Here is a 21,068-nt window from a genome sequence, read left to right on the forward strand (position 1 = left end):
ACAGAGAGAGTAGACCGTGGTAATGCAGTAGATGTAATTTATCTAGATTTTCTAAAGACCTTCGATAAGGAACCCCTTAATAGACTGATGAACAAGGTCAGAGAATGCGGAGTCGGGACAAGTAGCAGAATGGATAGCTAGCTGGCTTCAAGATAGAAAGCAGAGTGTAGGGGTAAATGGTGAGTAGTGGTGTTCCATAAGGATCCGTGCTGGGACCACTATTGTTCACAATTTATATTAACGATTTAGACTTTGGAATCAAAAACACAATTTCTAAATTTGCGGATGATACTAAATTGGGGGGGGATAGTCAATACTGAGAAGGACTGCAACAAATTACAGGAGGACATTAATAAACTTGCAGAATAGGCATATAATTGGCAAATGAAGTTCAACACAGATAAATGTGAGGTATTGCATTTTGGTAGGAAGAATAGGGAGGTCACTTGTTACTTGGAGGGTGCGAGTCTAGGTGGGGTAGAGGAACAAAGGGATCTCGGAGTACAAATACACAAATCACTAAAAGTTGCAACACAGGTTAGCAATGCCATAAAAAAGGCAAACCGAGCACTAGGGTTTATTTCTAGAGGGATTGAATTGAAAAGTAGGGAAGTTATGCTAAACCTGTATCGAACCTTGGTTAGACCACACTTGGAGTACTGCGTACAGTTCTGGTCGCCATAATATAAAAATGATATAGAGGCACTGGAGAGGGTGCAGAGAAGATTTACAAGGATGATACCAGAAATGCGAGGGTATACATATCAGGAAAGGATGAACAGGCTGGGTCTCTTTTCTTGAAAAAAGACTGAGGGGTGACCTAATCGAGGTCTTTAAAATTATGAAAGATTTTGATAGAGTGGATACAGAGAGAATGTTTCCACTTGTGGGGAAGAGCATAACTAGAGGCCATCAATATAAGATAGTCACCAAGAAATCCAATAGGCAATTCAGAAGAAACTTCTTTACCCAGAGAGTGGTGAGAATGTGGAACTCGCTACCACAGGGAGTGGTTGAAGCGAATAGTATAGATGCATTTAAGGGGAGGCTGGACAAGCATATGAGGGAGAAGGGAATAGAGGGTTATACTGATAGAGTTAGATGAGGAAAGGCGGGAGGGGGCTCGAGTGGAGCATAAACACCGGCATGGACTGGTTGGGCCGAATGGCCTGTTTCTGTGCCGTATATCCTATGTAAGGCAGAGTGCCCAAAAAAAATCAGTGTACCCGAATAATTGTAAAACAATCTACAATAGTTAGAGAAAATACTGAATAGAATGTGGAGAGAAATCAAGAGCAGAATTAAAACTAAAACTGGAAATAATCTGAACACAGAGCTGAAGGTAGGAGAGAGGGGGAAAAAATGCAGGTGTGTTGAGTAAATATGGCTTCAAATGTGAGAGGGGCATTGAACTAAGGTAAGATGGGGGAGTAAAGAGAGGAAAGCAAAACTAAAATAGTGGCTGAGAAGACTGCAGCTTCATTTCCAGCCATCACCCTCCTTACCATACTATTTCTAGAGCACAATTATTAACATTTTGGTGAAGGTATAACTATTTACAATCTACATTAATGACTTGGATGAAGGGACCGAGTGTAATGTAGCCAAGTTTGCGGATGATGCAAAGATGGGTGGGAAAGCAAGTTGTGCAGAGGACTCAAAGAATCTGCAAAGGGATATAGACAGGCTGAGTGGGAAAACATTTGGCAGATGGAGTATAATGTGGGAAAGTGCGAGGTTATCCACTTTGGCAGGAAAAATAAAAAAGCAAATTATTATTTAAATGGAGAGAGATTACAAAATGCCACAGTTCAGAGGGACCTGGGGGTCCTTGTGCATGAAACACAAAGTTAGTATGCAGGTACAGCAAGTAATCAAAAGGCAAATGGAATGTTGGCCTTTATTTCAAGGGGGTTGGAGTATAAAAGCAGGGAAGTCCTGCTACAACTGTACGGGGTATTGGTGAGACCACACCTTGAGTACTGCGTACAGTTTTGGTCTCCTTATTTAAGGAAGGATATTCTTGCATTGGAGGCAGTTCAGAGACGATTCACTAGGTTAATTCCAGAGATGAGGGGGTTGACTTATGAGGAAAGGTTGAGCAGGTTGGGCCTATACTCATTGGAATTTAGAAGAATGAGAGGTGATCTTATCGAAACATATAAGATACTGAGGGGGCTCGACAGGGTAGAAGCAGAGAGGATGTTTCCCCTCGTGGGGAAATCTAGAATGTGGGGGCACAGTTTTAGATAAAGGGTTGCTCTTTTAGAACCGAGATGAGGAATTTCTTCTCTGAGGGTTGTAAATCTGTGGAATTCTCTGCCCCAGAGAGCTGTGGAGGCTGGGTCATTAAATACATTTAAAGTGGAGATGGACAAATTTTTGCAAGATAAGGGAGTGAAGGGTCATGGGGAGCAGGCGGGGAAGTGGCTTTGAGCCCTTAGATCAGCCATGATCTTATTGAATGGCGGAGCAGGCTCGAGGGGCCAAGTGGCTTATTCCTGCTCCTATTTCTTATGTTTTTATGACCTTGCAGATTTTGAGATGAACCGTGTTTTACAGATTTTAGTGATCTATCCTTAACTTGGTTAGTTGAGGGGCCCAGGTGCTTTAACAGATCTGGTAAACAAAGAGCGGTTCAGTTTAGTACAGCCTGTAATGTCTTTTGTGAAATAGGAATACACTTCTAGCACAGACAACCAGCAAAGGCGGTTCGATCTGTCCTGAGTGCAGTGTCCGCCCACATGTAGGAAGCTTGTTGCGTAACCTGTGATCATTGGGTTTTTTTTGGACAATGAACTGGGAGCAGCATACTTGTATCTAAATTTGGATTAATAAAACCTGCTTATTTCTGCTAAATTATAAAACTGTCCTGCTGATGTTGCAGGGTAGTTTCTTGAAACAGCAGGTAGAAAATAAAACTTTACTTCCATCCACTTGTTTCCACACAACTTGCTTTGCATGATGTTTTTGCAAACATGGCTTAAGACTCTAAAATAAATTAACTTATATAAAATAATGTGCACAGACACCTGATTTTTTTTGTTGTATTTTGGCCTTTTTTTTGTCTCCATTTTTCTAGCAAAAAAGAGAGGCAAACCAGGTGATTTTTTTTTTGCCACGTGCAGAAACCCATCGCCATGCAGCAATTCCAAACCACTGAGAAGTCCATGCACGTAGTCTTTATTTGGCTGGTACGGAACACGCACACTTTCCTAGTGCCGTCTGGGAGCACTCTGAACATCAGATGACTATATTTTTATTTTGGAGCTCACAGGCATTGTTGTGTTGCTCCACCTACTTCTGAATTGGCTCATCAATTTGGAACAGTTGGCAATTTGGTATTAAGTTGCCTTTACCTTGTTTCATACACACGCATATTGAATTTAGACAAACTTTATAAATATACAATTCCATTAGTCTTTTTGTATTCTAAACTGGTAATAATAATAGACTTCCAAATGGAATCCTGATGGTTGTATTTCCTCTTAAGGTAAGTAACAGTAATAATTTTCATGTGCTTTCTTATAGTAATTGTTTTCTGATTGTGGGGCATCTTATTTTGTCAAATGAGCAGTTTATTGTATATGCTGTAACTTTATAGTCATAGAGTTATACAGCATAAAAAGAGGCCCTTCGGTTCATCGTGTCTGCGCCGGCCATCAAGCCCTATCTATTCTAATCCCATTTTCCAGCACTTGGTCCGTAGCCTTGTATGCTATGGCGTTTCAAGTGCTCATCTAAATGCTTCTTGAATGTTGTGAGGGTTCCTGCCTCTACCACCCTTTCGGCAGTGAGTTCCAGATTCCAACCACCCTCTAGGTGAAAAAGTTTTTCCTCAAATCCCCTCTAAACCCCCTGCCCCTTACCTTGAAATTATGCCCCCTGGTTATTGACCCCTCTACTAAGGGGAAAAGTTCCTTTCTATCTACCCTATCTATGCCCCTCATAATTTTGTACACCTCAATCAGGTCCCCCCTCAGCCTTCTCTGCTCTAAGGAAAACAACCCCAGCCTGTCCAGTCTCTCTTCATAAATGAAGCGCTCCAGCCCAGGTAACATCCTGGTGAATCTCCTCTGCACCCTCTCCAATGCAATCACATCCGTGATGACCAGAACTGCACACCGTATTCCAGCTGTGGCCTAACTAGCGTTTTGTACAGCTCCATCATAACCTCCCTGCTCTTATATTCTGTGCCTCGGCTAATGAAGGCAAGTATCCCATATGCCTTTTTAACCACCTTATCTGCCTGTCCTGCTGCCTTCAGGGATCTATGTACATGCACACCAAGGTCCCTCTGATCCTCTGTCCTTTCTAGGGTCTTGCCATTCATTGTGTATTCCCTTGCCTTGTTAGTCCTCCCAAAATGCATCACCTCACACTTTTCAGGGTTAAATTCCATTTGCTTTAAAATGATGGAGGAAGTTTGTGGGAGATTGCGGTTAGTCTAAAACGAGATTTTTCTTTTTGTTTCACTTTTATCATTTGGAGGCTTTGGTAGCCTGCCATACAGTCAATGCAGGTTTCATTCTAATTTTGTTAGCTATAACTATAATAAAACAAAAATGTTTTCATTATTTTGGAATTCTTCTCAACATGTGTACACTCTTGGGTGGATGGCAGGTTGAGACAAGGTTTCGTGGGAATGTAATGAAGGAGGAAACAAAGCTTTCAAGCATTAAAATCAGTTGGGCTTTAAGTGTAATTTTGGCTCTAGTGTGTTTTAAAAGATTGGAGATCCCTTTTCCCTCCGCCCCTTGCTGTAATCTTTCATTATCTCTGCATCGGCAACCTAACACCAGTTGTTCTCTCCAATTTGAAAAATCTTGTGGTTACAAAGGGTTGAGTGAGACTGAAAATTCATGGCATTGTTGATGCTTTTTCTTTGACCTCCCATTCACCCCCTCCACCCACAGATAAAATACATGGTTATTTTCACTTTGCTTTCATGAAGAAATTGGAAACTATGGGAGTAAATTTTATTTGGGATGCACACACCATCTCTGAGATTTGTGTAAGAGGTTCAGGTGAGCCTCCATTTACAAGAAATTTTGGTTTATCCGGAGGTTAACTGTCCGGAATGCTCGAGCCACCGGCAAAAATCAGGAGCCGTTTCGTTAGGTTTTTTTTCTTTTCGTTGCTTTTTTTTCACCAGTCAGGCTCTGCAAGGTCTCGCTGAAGCTGTTGCTAAGCTACAGAGACGCTTGCAAGGTACGGCCGACTGTTTAGAAGCTGTGGGTTTGTTGCCAGATACGGAGCTCAAAATCTCCGTATGTTTCAACATTAGCGCTGGTTTGTCCGGCAGTTTTGATGGGACGGCAACAGCTCGGTTCCGTCGGTGCCGAATAGCACAAAGTTTCCTGTACTATCTCCCTGGAAAGAAAGCCTATTCTGTTTAATGTCTTTGTCAGTGCTGTGTTGAATGGCTTCATGTGGAATGGCCTTAGAATGTCTATCTGGACATGTCATCTTTTTGCAGATGATCCGGTGCTGTTTGCCACTTGTATCTGGGGATTGGAAGTGCTCTACTCACTATATTGAATGATTTTATAAACAGTTGCATATGTTGCAGATACTCGAGTGGTATTAGAACTTTGCACAGTTCAAGACAGGATCTCTAAGGGTTTCTGTCCCATTTATTTCATATCTGTACCTAGGAATCCTGATAGATGCCAACACAAATCCTTGGGACTGCACTGAGATGGGGAAAAGAGCAATTTGATCTTTTAATCTTCAGTGACATAAGATGTGTTCAAACAATCCTCCTTCATCTTTCAGAACTATTGGGCATGCAAAAAAAAAAACGCCTCCTTGGGCCCATGCGAGATCCATGACTAAGGTGTGAGATGAGTTTGTGTCAAAAGAAGAAAAATAATTTGCATTTATAATGTGCCTTTCACAACCTCAGGACATCCCAAAATGCTTTACAGAAAATGAAGTACTTTTTGAAGTAGTCACTGTTGTAATGTAGGGAAACATAGCAGCTAATTTGTGCACAGCAAGCTCCCACAAACAGCAATGAAATAAATGACCAGATCATCTGTTTATTTAGGTTTTGCTTAAGGAATAAATAGTGGCCAGGACTACAGGAAGAACTCTCTGTACTTCTTCGACTAGTGTTGTGGGATCGTTTACATCCATTTGAGAGGGTAGACAGGGCCTCAGTTTAATGCTTTATCCAAAAGACTGCATCTCCAACAGTGCAGCACTACCTCAGTACTATGCTGAAGTGCCAGCCTAGATTACATGCTCAAATCTCTAGAGTGGGACTTGAACCTTCTGACTCGAGATGAGATTGCTACCACTGAATCAAAGCTGACACCTTAAAGAGGATATTGTTAGAGAGAGAGGGAGGGAGAGCTGCAGCCTACACCAACCTGCCACTGAGTATCTTGGAGGGAGTCCGTCTCACAGCGGGCATGCCTTTTTGCTAATACCCCTTGTGTAAGAACATGGATTAAGCAGTTGATGAATGAGTCTGGTATGTGGCACTGTACTTGGACATTTAGAACATTGTGGTGGCTGAAACATTGCAAGTTGCCCAGTACAGGTCCTTCCAACGTGTTAATGGTAAATTTTTGTTGTATATTTGGTAAGGAAATCTAAGGCTTTAATAGCAGCTCGTGGAAAGAGTTCCCTGGAGAAAGAAAAGAAAGTCTTGCGCACTGCAAGCTCCCACAAACAGCAATGTGATACTGACCAGATAATCTGTTTTTAGTGATGTTGGTTGAGGGATAAATATTGGCCAGGACACTAGGGATAAGTCCACTGCTCTTCTTCGAATGAGATCTTTTACATCCACCTGAGAGCAGATGGGGCCTCTGTTTAACATCCCATCTGGAAGGTGGAGGCTGGGTATAAGAACAAGTGCTCCTATATCCTGAGCTCCGTGCCTACCATGATTGGATTGCAGAGAGGCAAGCTGCTGCTGCTGAAGTATTGCAGCTCCAGCTAGTGGCACCACCTGTTCGATGGGGTATGATTGTGTGTGCTGTTGTTAGGAGGTGGCAAAACACTTGCGTTTTATTGCGAGTTGTGCTGCTCACCATGTTGCTTGTGAGAAACCCCTGGTACCTGTGCAGTTGTTTGACCACTAGTGACTGGCCTCCTGGAGGGGGTGGGGGCTAGATAGAGTATTTGAGGTCTCTGGGGTTGAGAAATCTCCAAGATATCATGCCTTGTGATGAATATTCAAAACCAAGTCCGCTTTCTGTGGCAGACACTAATCTAATAGCTGAACCACGCAGGTCTTCAGTCCCCCCAAGGTGCTGTTGATGATTGGCCAGGCTCACTAATGGAGCCTGGAAGCTAGACTTGCTGCTGCAGACTGTGATTCATAGTCATAACGGCACAGAAGGAGGCCATTCGGCCCATCGAGTCCATGCCGGCTCTCTAGAGCAATCCAGTCAGTCCCATTCCCTCGCTCTATCCCCGTAGCCCTGCAAGTTTATTTCCCTCTAGTGCCTATCCAGTCTCCCCTTGAAATCATTGATGTCTCTGCTTCCACCACCTCCGTCGGCAGCGAGTTCCAGGTCCTTGCCACTCGCTGCGTAAAAAAAGCTTTTCCTCACATCCTCCTGTATTTCCTGCCCAAAACCTTAAATCTGTGTCCCCTAGTCCTCGTACCATCAACTAGTGGGAACAGCCTTTCCCCGTCTAGCCTATCCAAACCCGTCATAATCTTGTACACCTCTATCAAATCACCCCTCAACCTCCTTTGCTGTAATGAAAACAAATCCAGCTTCTCCAACCTGTCCTTGTAGCTAAGATCCCCCATCCCTGGAACCATTCTGGTAAATCTCCTCTGCACCCTCTCAAGGGCCTTCACATCCTTCCTAAAGTGTGATGACCAGAACTGGACGCAATACTCCAGTTGTGGCCTAACCAGCGTTTTATAAAGGTTCAACATAACTTCTCAACTTTTGTACTCAATACCTCTATTTATGAAGCCCAAGATCCCATATGCTTTGTTAACCACTCTCTCAATATGTCCTGCCACCTTCAGGGACCTATGCACATTAACTCCCAGGTCCCTCTGTCCCTGCACACTCTTTGTAAAACTGTGCCATTAAGTGTATATTGCCTCCCTGTTCCTTCTGACAAAATGCATCACCTCACACTTCTCTGTATTAAATTCCATCTGCCACTTGTCTGCCCATTCTGCTAGCCTTTCTATGTCCTGTTGCAGTTGATTGATTTCATCATCACTGTTTGCCACACCCCCAAGTTTGGTGTCATCGGCAAATTTAGAAATTCTACTCTGTATTCCAATATCCAGGTTATATATATCAAAAAAACACTGACCCTTGGAGAACACCACTGTCTACCATCCTCCAGTCTGAGAAACTGCCATTCACCACAACTTGCTGTTTTCTATCCTTAAGCCAATTCCTTATCCAAGCTGCCACTGACCCACCTATTACATGAGCCTCAATTTTGTTAACTAGCCTTCTATGTGGTACTTTGTCAAACGCCTTCCGAAAATCCATGTAGACAACATCCATTGCATTCCCTTTATCCATCATCCCTGTTACTTTATCAAAAATTTCAATTAGATTAGTCAAACATGATCTGCCTTTTACAAATCCGTGTTGGCTCTCCTTAATTAGCTTAAACCTCCAAGTGTCTGTTAATTTTTTCCTTGATTATTGTTTCTAAAACTTTACCCACCACTGATGTTAAACCCTTACACCCTTTCTTGAACAATGCCACTTTCCAATCCTCAGGCACCTCCCCCGCATCTAGGGAAGATTGGAAAATTATGGCAAGCCCTTCCGCTATCTCCTCCCCCAATTCCCTTAGCAACCTGGGATGCAAGCCATCTGGACCAGGCGACTTGTCCACTCTAAGCATACCCGGCCTTTCTAGTACATCCTGTCTATCAGTTTTCACCTTTTCCATTGCTTCTACCTTTTCCACTTCTACCGATATTTTGTCAGCATCCACCTCCTCAGTAAACACTGATACAAAGTATTCCTTGAGTATTCTAGCCTTGCCCTGCGCCTCTAAGCATATAACACCTTCTTTGTCTCTAATAGGCCCCACCCCACCTCTTGCTACCCGCTTACTGTACATGCCGGTAGAAGATTTTTGGGTTCCCTTTTATGTTAACCGTCATTCTACTCTCATACTCTCTCTTTGTCAATCTTATTTTCATCTTCACTTCCACCCTCAACTTACTGTATTTGGTCTGGTTCTCCCTTGAAAAATTCACTGAACATGCATCATACACCATTTTTTTTTTGTTTCATCAACTTATCTATCTCCCTCGTCATCCAAGGAGCCCTTGCTTTGGTTCCCTTACCCTTCCCTCTTGTTGGATTCTTCTCACTTGGCTCCGGGTAACCCTGTAAGCCAGTGCCCTAACGAGAAGAATGATCCTGGTTGGAGAAGCAGCAGGAAGCTCATTTGTGCTGCTAGATTGCGTGCTTTTAACTAGTTTAACAGCAGTGTTACTCCTGCATACACTTTGGGTGCCTCAGCCTCCGCCGTGGCTGTTCTGATGTATGCCAAAGCTCGCTGATTAGGTAAGTGGGGTATAACCCTATGGGTGGAGTGTGTGAACTTCATATTGGGCAAATAGAAACTCTACCTACATGGTTTTCTCTGGTTTGAGTTCGAGGCTTTTAAACGTGGCAATCAGTTTCCAAGCACATTCGCTGACTATAACAATGACCATACTATTTTTTGATCAGTTAATTCTATTACAAATATTCATATTTAGTTTTTCATCTCTCAACTGTTCTGATTGATTCTGAAGCAGTCTCACAACACTAACTTCCATAGTCAACAGAATGTCTTGGAGTTTGGTTGAACTATAAAGTACTCGATTTCTCTTTTTGAGATGCATTATATTCCTTTTTCTCAGTTGCTGCCTTCTAAAGGCAGTGACTTGTCCTGGGGGACATATGCATGGTTCCCGGCTGCCTTTTGTACATCACCTAATGGACGTTCTTCATGCCAGCCTAGATATTGAATGTTGGTAGGATATTTGACCATGGGAGCCTGATCCATTCTTCATCTATAATCAATACAGTACATGCACACTTTCCTGAAGGTTGGCTATATAGCAATCCAGCAATAGTATCCTTGGTGGTTTTTTAAATTATTTCTCCAATAGCTTGGAGGTGCTTAAGGCAATGCAGTATCCTTGTCCCTGCCCTAGCACAGATCAGTTCACTCCACGCAGACTAGGGACTGAACCTGGCACTTTCTTGTTTTGTATAGCTCAGTTTCACAATAAACAGTGCAGTTACCAACTGAGCTATTGGGAGAGTTTAACCCTGATTTATTTCAGGGATTGCCATTCATTGTCCAACTCTTGTCTTTTGGTCAATGCTGTATTATCAAATTATGTGCAAAAATATTGGTATATTCATTTTTTTTGGAAGCTTATAATTTTCTTTGTATTTTAAGTAGTACATTGCATTTACAGACCGTGTTATAATGTGTGTTAGCACATACAACTCTTCCTACTCTGTCTGAAATTGGTTGCATGTTTAAACATTGATGTGGAAACTTTTATTCAGTCTTTGAAACTGATTTGGTGTTGGTAACACGTGACCTCTGCATGTAAGCTATTTTAACCACAGGTCTGGTTTCCTCCTGATTACTTCTCTGAATTGGACATGCCTGAATTTGGTACCCTTTCAAGCAGCTGCTACTAACCATAAAACTGGACACAAGGCTCTTTTTCTGTGTTCCTTGGCACATAGACACTTAATAAGTGTAATAAGTATTCCAGTGATGTGGTTGGTTTTTGCTGTGTCTGTAAATCTTTCATCCAGTGCTGGGTGAATCATGAAGTATTGGTCATGAGTGCAACATCACTTGCAGAGTAGAGCTTCAATTTATATATTTTTTAAATGCCATACTGTACCAGGAGCAACAATACAACATTCTTAATATAGTGGTTCTCGCAGGACTGTGCTTTCCAAGGGGTGCAGATGGACACGAAACAGGAATTGGGGTGTGACGATTTATAGGAGACTTTTTTTTGGGGGGGGATGGGCAGAAGAGATTTTGAGAGTTCCAGAGGTAAGGGTTAAAAGATTGGCTTCTGGTGGAACCCTAATATGGAAGTGGAGAAAAGGCTGGAATATATCTGAGTCACACAGCACAGAAAGGGACTCTTCGGCCTAGCGTGTCTGCGCCGGCCATCAATCCCATTTTCCAGCACTTGGTCCGTAGCCTTGTATGCTATGGCGTTTCAAGTGCTCATCTAAATGCTTCTTGAATGTTGTGAGGGTTCCTGCCTCTACCACCCTTTCAGGCAGTGAGTTCCAGATTCCAACCACCCTCGAGGTGAAAAAGTTTTTCCTCAAATCCCCTCTAAACCTCCTGCCCCTTACCTTGAAACTATGTCCCCAATGTGGTAAACCACTGTTATACCTGCCTGTGTGGGTGTTTGTATTCCACTGTGTACATGTCTGTACATGCCTCGGCTGACTCCTCCCACAAGTCCAGGTATAAAGGTGACTGCTCCACAGTCCCTCTGTATTCTGGACTGGTCGACTACTCGAGGCACACCTTCATTCTCTTGTTAATAAAAGCCTGTTAGTTACTCGCTTAACCCCAGTCTTTTGAGTAATTGATAGCGCATCACCCTGGTTATTGACCCCTCTACTAAGGGGAAAAGTTCCTTTCTATCTACCCTATCTAATTTTGTACAGCTCAATCAGGTCCCCCCTCAGCCTTCTCTGCTCTAAGGAAAACAACCCCAGCCTGTCCAGTCTCTTCATAGCTGAAACGCTCCAGCCCAGGTAACATCTTGGTGAATCTCCTCTGCACCCTCTCCAATGCAATCACATCCTTCCTATAGTGTGGCGACCAGAACTGCACACAGTATTCCAGCTGTGGCCTAACTAGCATTTTGTACAGCTCCATCATTACCTGCTCTTACATTCTATGCCTCGGCTAATGAAGGCAAGTATCCCATATGCCTTCTTAACCACCTTATCTACCTGTCCTGTAATATCTCCAAGTTTGCAGACGACACAAAGCTGGGTGGGCATGTGTGCTGTGAGGAGGATGCCGAGAAACTCCAGTATGATTTGGACAGGTTGGGTGATTGGGCAGATGCAATATAATGTGGATAAATGCGAGGTTATCCACTTTGGTGGCAAAAACAGGAAGGCAGATTATTATCTGAATGGCAATAGATTGGGAGAAGGGGAAGTGCAACGAGACCTGGGTGTCCTTGTGCACCAGTCGCTGAAGGTAAGCATGCAGGTGCAGCAGGCGGTTAAGAAGGCAAATGGTATGTTGGCCTTCGTAGCGAGAGGGTTCGAGTACAGGAACAAGGATGTCTTGCTGCAGTTGTACAGGGCCTTGGTGAGACCACACCTTGAGTATTGTGTGCAGTTTTGGTCACCTTATCTGAGGAAGGATGTTCTTGCCATGGAGGGAGTGCAGCGAAGATTCACCAAACTGATACCTGGGATGGCAGGAATGATGTATGAGGAGAGATTGGGTCAATTGGGCTTATACTCGTTGGAATTTAGAAGAATGAGAGGGGATCTCATTGAAACTTATAAAATTCTAACAGGACTAGACAGACTAAATGCAGGAAGGATGTTCCCGATGGTCGGGGAGTCCAGAACCAGGGGTCACAGTCTAAGGATAAGGGGTAAGCCATTTAGGACAAGGATGAGGAGGAATTTCTTCACCCAGAGAGTGGTGAACCTGTGGAATTCTCTAGCACAGAAGGCAGTTGAGGCCAATTCATTAAATATATTCAAGAAGGAGTTAGATACAGGAAACTCTTTGGTATCCGGTTTATCAAAAAGTCCGGATTACTGAGGTACAGTTAAAAGGTACGAGAGCTCTGTACACAGCAACAAATCCAGGTGCACGAACCCCAGTTACACAGCCACAGATCCAGGAACTGCCACTAATATGAAGTAAAACTTACCTGAACCTATTCCTGAATTTTGCCAGTTAACAGAGATTTCTGGTTATTTAGGTGCTGGTAAATCGAGAGTTTCCTGTATATTTCTTAAGGCTAAAGGGATCAAGGGATATGGGGAGAAGGCAGGGACAGGGTACTGAATTTGGATGATCAGCCATGATCTCATTGAATGGTGAAGCAGGCTCGAGGGGCCAAATGGCCTACTCCTGCTCCTATCTTCTATGTATCTATGTCCTGCTGCCTTCAGGGATCTATGTACATGAACACCAAGGTCCCTCTGATCCCCTCTCCTTCCTAGGGTCCTACCATTCATTGTGTATTCACTTGCCTTGTTAGTCCTCCCAAAATGCATCACATCTCACTTTTCAGGGTTAAATTCCATTTGCCACTGTTCTGCCCATCTGACCAACCCATTTATATCGTCCTGTAGCCTGAGGCTTCCCTCCTTGCTATTTACCACACCACCAATTTTCATGTCATCTGCGAGCTTACTGATCATACCTCCTATATTCATATCTAAATCATTAATGTACACTACAAACCGCAAGGGACCCAGCACTGATCTCTGCGGTACACCACTGGACACAGGCTTCCAGTCACAAAAACAACCTTCCACCATCACCCTCTGCCTCCTGCCACTAAGCCAATTTTAGATCCAATGTGCCAAATTGCCCTGGATCCCATGGGCTCTTACCTTCTTGACCAGTCTCCCATGCGGGACTTTGTGAAAAGCCTTACTGAAGTCCATGTAGACTACATCAGCTGCACTACCTTCATCCACACACCTAGTCACCCCCTCTCAAAATTCAATCAAATTGGTTAGACATGATCTCTCCTTGACAAAGCCATGCTGACTATCCTTGATTAATTCTTGCCTCTCCAAGTGGAGACTAATCCTGTCCCTCAAAATTTTTTCCAATAATTTCCCTACCACTGATGTTAGGCTCACTGGCCTGTAATTCCCTGGTTTATTCCTACTACCCTTCTTGAATAATGGTACCACGGTAGCTGTCCTCCAGTCCTCTGGTACCTCCCCTCTGGCCAAAGAGGTTCTGAAAATTTGTGTCAGAGCCCCTGCAATCTCCTCCCTTGCCTCACACAGCAGCCTGGGATACATCTTGTCTGGGTCTGGTGATTTATCCACTTTTAAGCCCGCTAAAACCGCTAGTACCTCCTCCCTCTCAATGCTAATTTGTTCAAGTATATCACAATCCCTCTGCCTGATTTCTATGCCTACATCGTCCTTCTCCATAGTGCAAAATATTAATTTAAAACCTCACCTACATCTTCCGGCTCTACACTCAGATTGCCACGTTGGTCCCTAGTGGGCCCTACTCATTCCCTGGTTATCCTCTTGCCCTTAATATACTTTATAATAAAACACCTTGGGATATTCCTTTTATTTTGCCCGCCAGTGTTTTTCCATGCCCCCTCTGGAGAAGATTTCCCACGTAAAATGGGACATGGCTATGGAGATATTTGAAAGCGAGGAGCTGAACTCTTAAGCCAATTTGCTGGGACATGGAGCCAGCAGAGTTTGGCCCGGATTGGGGAGATGATGTACAGCACTTTGTACAGGAGCGAAGTAGGCTGCTTGCATTGCATTGAATCACTGTCCAGAAGCTGAATGGCAGCAAAATCTATCACCAATTTTGCAATACTTGTCCATGTCACAAAGTGTGTGTGTGTACACTACAACTAATTTTTAAATAATGTTGGGCATTATTTCAGAAAATCCCTTTTTAAAAATCTTTTTCTTCAATAGTGAGAACTATCATAAGAATATAAGAAATACGAGTAGGCCATTTGGCCCCTCGAGCCTGCTCCGCCATTTAATGAGATCATGGCTGATCTGATCTTGGGCTTGGCTCCATTTCCCTGCCTGCTCCCCATAACCCTTCACTCCCCTATTGTTCAAAAATCTGTCTCTCTCCACCTTCAATATATTCAATGACCCAGCCTCCACAGCTCTCTGGGGCAGAGAATTCCACAGATTTATGACCCTCTGAGAGAAGAAATTCCCCCTCATCTCAGTTTTAAATGGGTGACCCCTTATTCTGAAACTATGCCCCTTAGTTCTATAATTCCCCCCATGAGGGGAAACATCTTCTCTGCATCTACCTTGTCGAGCCCCCTCAGTATCTTATGTTGCAATAAGATCACCTCTCATTCTTCTAAACTCCAATGAGTATAGGCCCAACCTGCTCAACCTTTCTTCATAAGTCAACCCCCTCATCTCAGGAATCAACCGTGTGAATCGTCTCTGAACTGTTTCCAATGCAATTATATCCTCCCTTAAATAAGGAGACCAAAACTGTACGCAGTACTCCAGGTGTGATCTCACCAATACCCTGTACAGTTGTAGCAGGACTTCCCTGCTTTTATACTCCAGCCCCTTGCAATAAAGGCTAACATTCCATTTGCTTTCCTAATTACTTGCTGTACCTGCATGCTAACTTTTTGTGTTTCATGCACAAGGACCCCCAGGTCCCTCTGTACTACAGCATTTTGTAATCTCTCTCCATTTAAAAAATAATTTGCTTTTTTATTTTTCTTACCAAAGTGGATAACCTCACACTTTCCCACATTATACTCCATCTGCCAAATATTTGCCCACTCACTTAACCTATCTATATCCCTTTGCAGATTCTTTGTGTCCTCTTCACAACTTGCTTTCCTTCCTATCTTTGTATCATCAGCGAATTTGGCTACATTACACTCGGTCCCTTCATCCAAGTCATTAATATAGATTGTAAATAGTTGAGGCCCCAGCACTGATCCCTGTGGCACCCCACTAGTTACTGTTTGCCAACCTGAAAATGACCCATTCATCCAAACTCTCTGTTTTCTGTTAGTTAGCCAATCCTCTACCCATGCTAATATATTACCCCCAACCTTGTGAGCTCTTATTTTGTACAGTAACCTTTTATGTGGCATCTTATCAAATGCCTTCTGGAAATCCAAATACATGACATCCACTGGTTCCCCTTTATCCACCCTGCTCGTTACATTCTCCAAGAACTCCAGCAAATTTGTCAAACATGATTTCCCTTTCATAAAACCATGCTGACTCTGCTTGGCTGCATTATGATTTTCTAAATGTCCTGCTACTGCTTCCTTAATAATGGACTCCAGCATTTTCCCAATGACAGATGTTCGGCTAACTGGTCTATAGTTTCCTGCTTTCTGTCTCCCTCGCTTCTTAAATAGGGGTGTTACATTTGCGGTTTTCCAATCTGCTGGGACCTCTCCAGAATCCAGGGAATTTTGGTAGATTGCAACCAATGCATCCACTATCTCTGCAGCCATTTCTTTTAAGACCCTAGGATGCAGGCCATCAGGTCCAGGGGACTTGTCTACCTTTAGTCCCATTATTTTACTAAGTACTTTTTCTTTAGTGATGGTGATTGTTTTAAGTTCCCCCCTACCTATAGCCATTATGTATTATTGGGATGGTTTTAGTGTCTTCTACCGTGAAGACTGATACAAAATATTTGTTCAAAGTCTCTGCCATTTCCCTGTTCCCCATTATTAATTCCCCAGTCTCATCCTCTTGAGGGGCCAACGTTTACTTTAGCTATTCCCTTCCTTTTTATATACCTGTAGAAGCTCTTGCTATCTGTTTTTATATTTCTTGCTAGTTTACTCTCATAATCCATCTTCTCTTTTTTTAGCCCTATTACTCCATAGTATGGTTCAAAAGGAGCCCCAACAAATTGGAAATACTAACTGGTAAAAATGCACAACGCAAGAGTTAAATATTGAAAGAACTTGACATTAAACCGTGTCCTTTTTTTCCCCTGGTATTTCTTTATGGGTTTCACCATGTGTTTGCCAGACTCATCAGAAGAAAGTACTCAATACACACGTGTACATTCATGCTTTTTAACTGGGAAATCATGAGGGTGGTGTCGCTGATCGTTCAGTTCAATTGATTGCTGCCTCCTGACCTCACCAACCTGATCACAAACCTAGTTTAGTAAAAGAGAAAATAAGACTAAGTTTTTTTTTTACCTTTCCCGACTATTTGCTGGTTTCAGTGAGATCAGTATTTTCAGTTACGTTCTCTTGTCCTGTTGAAGATGATGTCCGACAGAGACTTAAATCACTGAGTGCAGATGTGTGGGACTGGCTCCCCGTGCTTGCTATATTGGGGCATTCCACACCATAGTGGTATTCTGTGGGTTCTACAATAGAGTCAGTTTCCTGAACATCAATTTACACTGAAGAGTGCAGCCAATATCTGTTATCTTGTATTTAATGTTCTGATGTTGGATTACACTCTCTAGCAATTTATAAATTTAAATCCCTTTTACATGGACTAAAAGGGGACTTTACATAGCTGACTGGAAAATAGAAAAAGTGTGTTTCAGTAGTGCACAACATGCTCCCCATGTGTCTTTAGGCAGATTGTTCATGCTCTATCTGTGCATTAATTTATCACTGAGTCATGTAACTAATGAGCTTAATGACTGATGTCTGATTGTCTTGTCTGAACTGGCCTGGAGCTGTCCAGATTAGTTTGAACGAAGATGTTGACAGAAGGAGGGCTAAAAGTCCTGGGAATGGAGAATTATTTTCTCTTCCTCCACCATAGAGCCCTTTGTTTCCAGTGACATTGGAACTGCATTTAATCCCCACAATCGCAGTGTCGGGATTTGCATTTTGGCTCATAATTATAGTTCTTGCATGTTTACAGCTGCTCTGTGATTTGGGATCCCTGCATTTAAGTAGCCACTTGCCAATAATTCCTCCCTTTAGCACATTTAGTTTGAGTGAGTATCTAGTAAGCCTGCGTACAAGGTGTCAACATAACATCAGAATTAGGAGCAGGAGTAGGCCATAGAATCCCTCGAGCCTGCTCCGCCATTCAATAAGATCATGGCTGATCTTCAACCTCAACTCCACTTTCCTGCCCGATCCCCATATCCCTTGATTCCCCTAGAGTTCAAAAATCTATATCTCAGCCTTGAATATACTCAACGACTGAGCATCTACAGCCCTCTGGGGCAGAGACTTCCAAAGATTCACAACCCTCTGAGTGAAGAAATTCCTCCATCTCAGTTGTAAATGGCTGACTCCTTATTCTGAGTCTATGCCCCCTAGTTCTAGACTCTCCAACCAGGGGAAGCAACCTCTCAGCATCTACCCTGTCAATGCCCCTCAGTATCTTCTTTGTTTCAATGAGATCACCTCTCATTCTTCTAAACTCCAGAACCTATAGGCCCAGTCTACTCAATCGGTCCTCTCATCCCAGGAATCAATCTAGTGAATCTTCGTTGCACTGCCTCTAAGGCATGTATATCCTTCCTTGGATAAATGTAAGAAGTCACACAACACCAGGTTATAGTCCAACAGCTTTATTTGAAATCACAAGCTTTCGGAGCGCTGCTCCTTCTTCAGCTTGTGATTTCAAATAAAGCTGTTGGACTATAACCTGGTGTTGTGTGACTTCTTACATTTGTCCACCCCAGTCCAACTCCGGCATCTCCACACCATGGCTTCCTTGGATAAGGAGACCAAAACTGTGCATGGTACTACAATTGCACAGGGCTTTGGAACAAAACTTCCTTACTCTTGTACTCCAACCCTCTAGCAATAAAGGCCAACTCGCCATTTGCCTTCCTAATTGCTTGCTGTACCTGTATGCTAGCTCTCTGTGTTTCCTGTACGAGGACACCTAAATCTCTCTGAACACCAACATTTAATAGTTTCTCACCATTAAAAAAAAATATTCTACTTTTCTATTCTTCCTACCAAAGTGAATAACTTCACATTTCCCCACATTATACTCCATCTGCCACCTTATTGCCCACTCACTTAACCTATCTATATCCCTTTGTAGGCTTTTTGTGTGCTCCTCACAGTTTACTTTCCCACCTAGCTTTGTATCATCAGCAAAGTTAGATACATTACACTCGGCCCCTTCATCTAAGTCATTAATATAGGTTGTAACTAGCTGAAGCCCAAGCACTGATCCTTGTGGTACCCCACCAGTTATAGCCTGCCAACCTGAAAATGACCCGCTTACCCGACTCTTGCCCTTATCTTGCATAACAATCTTATATGTGGCACCTTATTGAATGCCTTTTGGAAATCTAAATATACGACATCCACTGGTTCCCCTTTGTCTACCCTGCTAGTTACAGGAAACTTTGTGCTATCCGGCACCCACGGGACCGAGCTGCTGCCGTTGCCTCAAAACTTCCGTACTCTCCAGAGTTAATGTTGAGAGATACGGAGATCCGTATTTGACAACAAACACTGTTGCTTAGCAACAGCTTCTAAACACTCGGGTGTGGCCCTAAAGCTCTGTAGCTGAAGCTGTTGCTATAGCTACAGACCTTGCACAGCTTGACTGTTCAAACAAAGCAAAAAAAACAAAGAATAAAAAACGGCTGCTGATTTTTGCCGGTGGCTCCAGATTGCCGGATAGCTCACCTCCGGATAGCACAAAGTTTCCTGTACATCCTCAAAAAACTCTAAGTTTGTCAATTACGATTCCCCTTTCATAAAACCATGTTGACTCTGCCTAATCATATTCTGATTTTCTAAGTACCCTGTTACCACCACTTTAATAGTGAGTTCTAGCATTTTACCGATGACTGATATCAGGCTAACTGGCCTGTAGTTTCCCATTTTCTCTGTCTCCTTTCTTGAATAGCGGTGGTACATTTGCTACCTTCCAATCTGCTGGTACTGTTCCAGACTCTAGGGAATTTTGGAAGATCATAACCAATGCATCCACTATCTCTGCAGACACCTCTTTTAGAACCCTAGGATGTACGCCATCAGGTCCAGGGGATTTGTCGACTTTTAGTCCCATTAGATTCTCGAGTACTTTTTCTCCACTGATCTTAATTACTTTAACTTCCTCACTCTCATTAGCCCCTTGGTTCTCTACTATTTTTGGTAAGGTTTTTGTGTCTTCTACTGTGAAGACAGATACAAAATATTTGTTTAAAGTGTCTGCCATTTCTTTATTCCCCATTATAAGTTCTCCTATCTCGGCCTCCTAAGGGACCAATGCTTACTTTTGCTACTCTTTTTGCATACTTGTAGAAGCTCTTACAATCTGTTTTTATATTTCTTGCTAGTTTACTCTCATGTTCAATTTTTTCCCTTTTTTAAGAATGTTTTGGTAATCCTCTGCTGGTTTGTATAGCTCTCCTAATCCTCATGTGTATTACTAATTTTTTGCAACATAATCCTCTTTTAGTCTAATACTATTCTTAACTTCTTTAGTTAGCCATGGATGGATCACTTTTCCTGTGGAGTTTTTATTTCTCAATGGAATGTATATTCGTGAGAATTTTGGAATATTTCTTTAAATGATTGCCACTGCTTATCTACTGTCATACCTTTTTAAAATCTAATTTCCCAATTTACCTTAGCCAACTCGTCCCTCATACCTATGTAATTGGCTTTATTCAAGTTTAAAACTCCAGTTTCAGACTCAATTATGTCACTCTCAAACCCGGTTAAATTTTATCATATTATGATCACTCTTCCCCAGAGGATCCTTTACTATGAGATTACTAGTAACCCTTTCTCATTACACAATGAAAGATCTTAAATAGCTGTATTTGGTTGGTTCCACGACGTATTGTTCAAGGAAACTGCCCCAAATACATTCCATGAACTTGTCTCCCAGACTACCTTTGCCAATTTGATTTGCCCAGTCTATATGAAGATTACAGTCCCCCACAATTATTATTTCTTGATTAATACTCTGTCCAATGGCATAGCTACTGTTAGGGGGCCTATAAACTACTCCCACCAGTTTTTCCTGCCCCTTGTTATTTCTTATCTCCACCCTTATTGACTCTACTTCCTGATCTTCTGAGCCAAGATCCTTTCTCACTGCTGCTCTTATGTCATTCTTTATTATCAGGGCTACCCCCCCCCCCTATTCTGCCTATCTTTTTGAAACGTCAAGCACCCAAAATATTTAGTTCCCAACCTTTGTCACCTTGCAACCACGTCTCTTTAATGGCTCTTGGATGAAACCCATTTATCTCTATTTGTGCCACTAATTCGTCCATCTTATTATGACTGCTCTGTGCATTCAGATGAAGAGCCTTTAATTTTAACTTTTTAACCATTATTCCCTGCTTTCACCTTATTTGCTGATGCACTATTACCGTTAAACTCTCTG

The 21,068-nt window shown here is 42.7% G+C and overlaps 1 protein-coding gene across 6 annotated transcripts in view; it reads left to right on the top strand.

Annotated features, from left to right (window-relative positions):
• The window catches only part of LOC147125280 (forkhead box protein O1-like), a 60,884-nt gene that overhangs the window by 15,009 nt on the left and 24,807 nt on the right, over positions 1 to 21,068 (top strand). The window lies entirely within an intron of this gene.

The sequence above is a fragment of the Somniosus microcephalus genome, chromosome 1 (assembly GCF_052327205.1).
Source record: "Somniosus microcephalus isolate GS21.2 chromosome 1, FLI_Smic_1.0, whole genome shotgun sequence".
Taxonomy (NCBI): domain Eukaryota; kingdom Metazoa; phylum Chordata; class Chondrichthyes; order Squaliformes; family Somniosidae; genus Somniosus; species Somniosus microcephalus.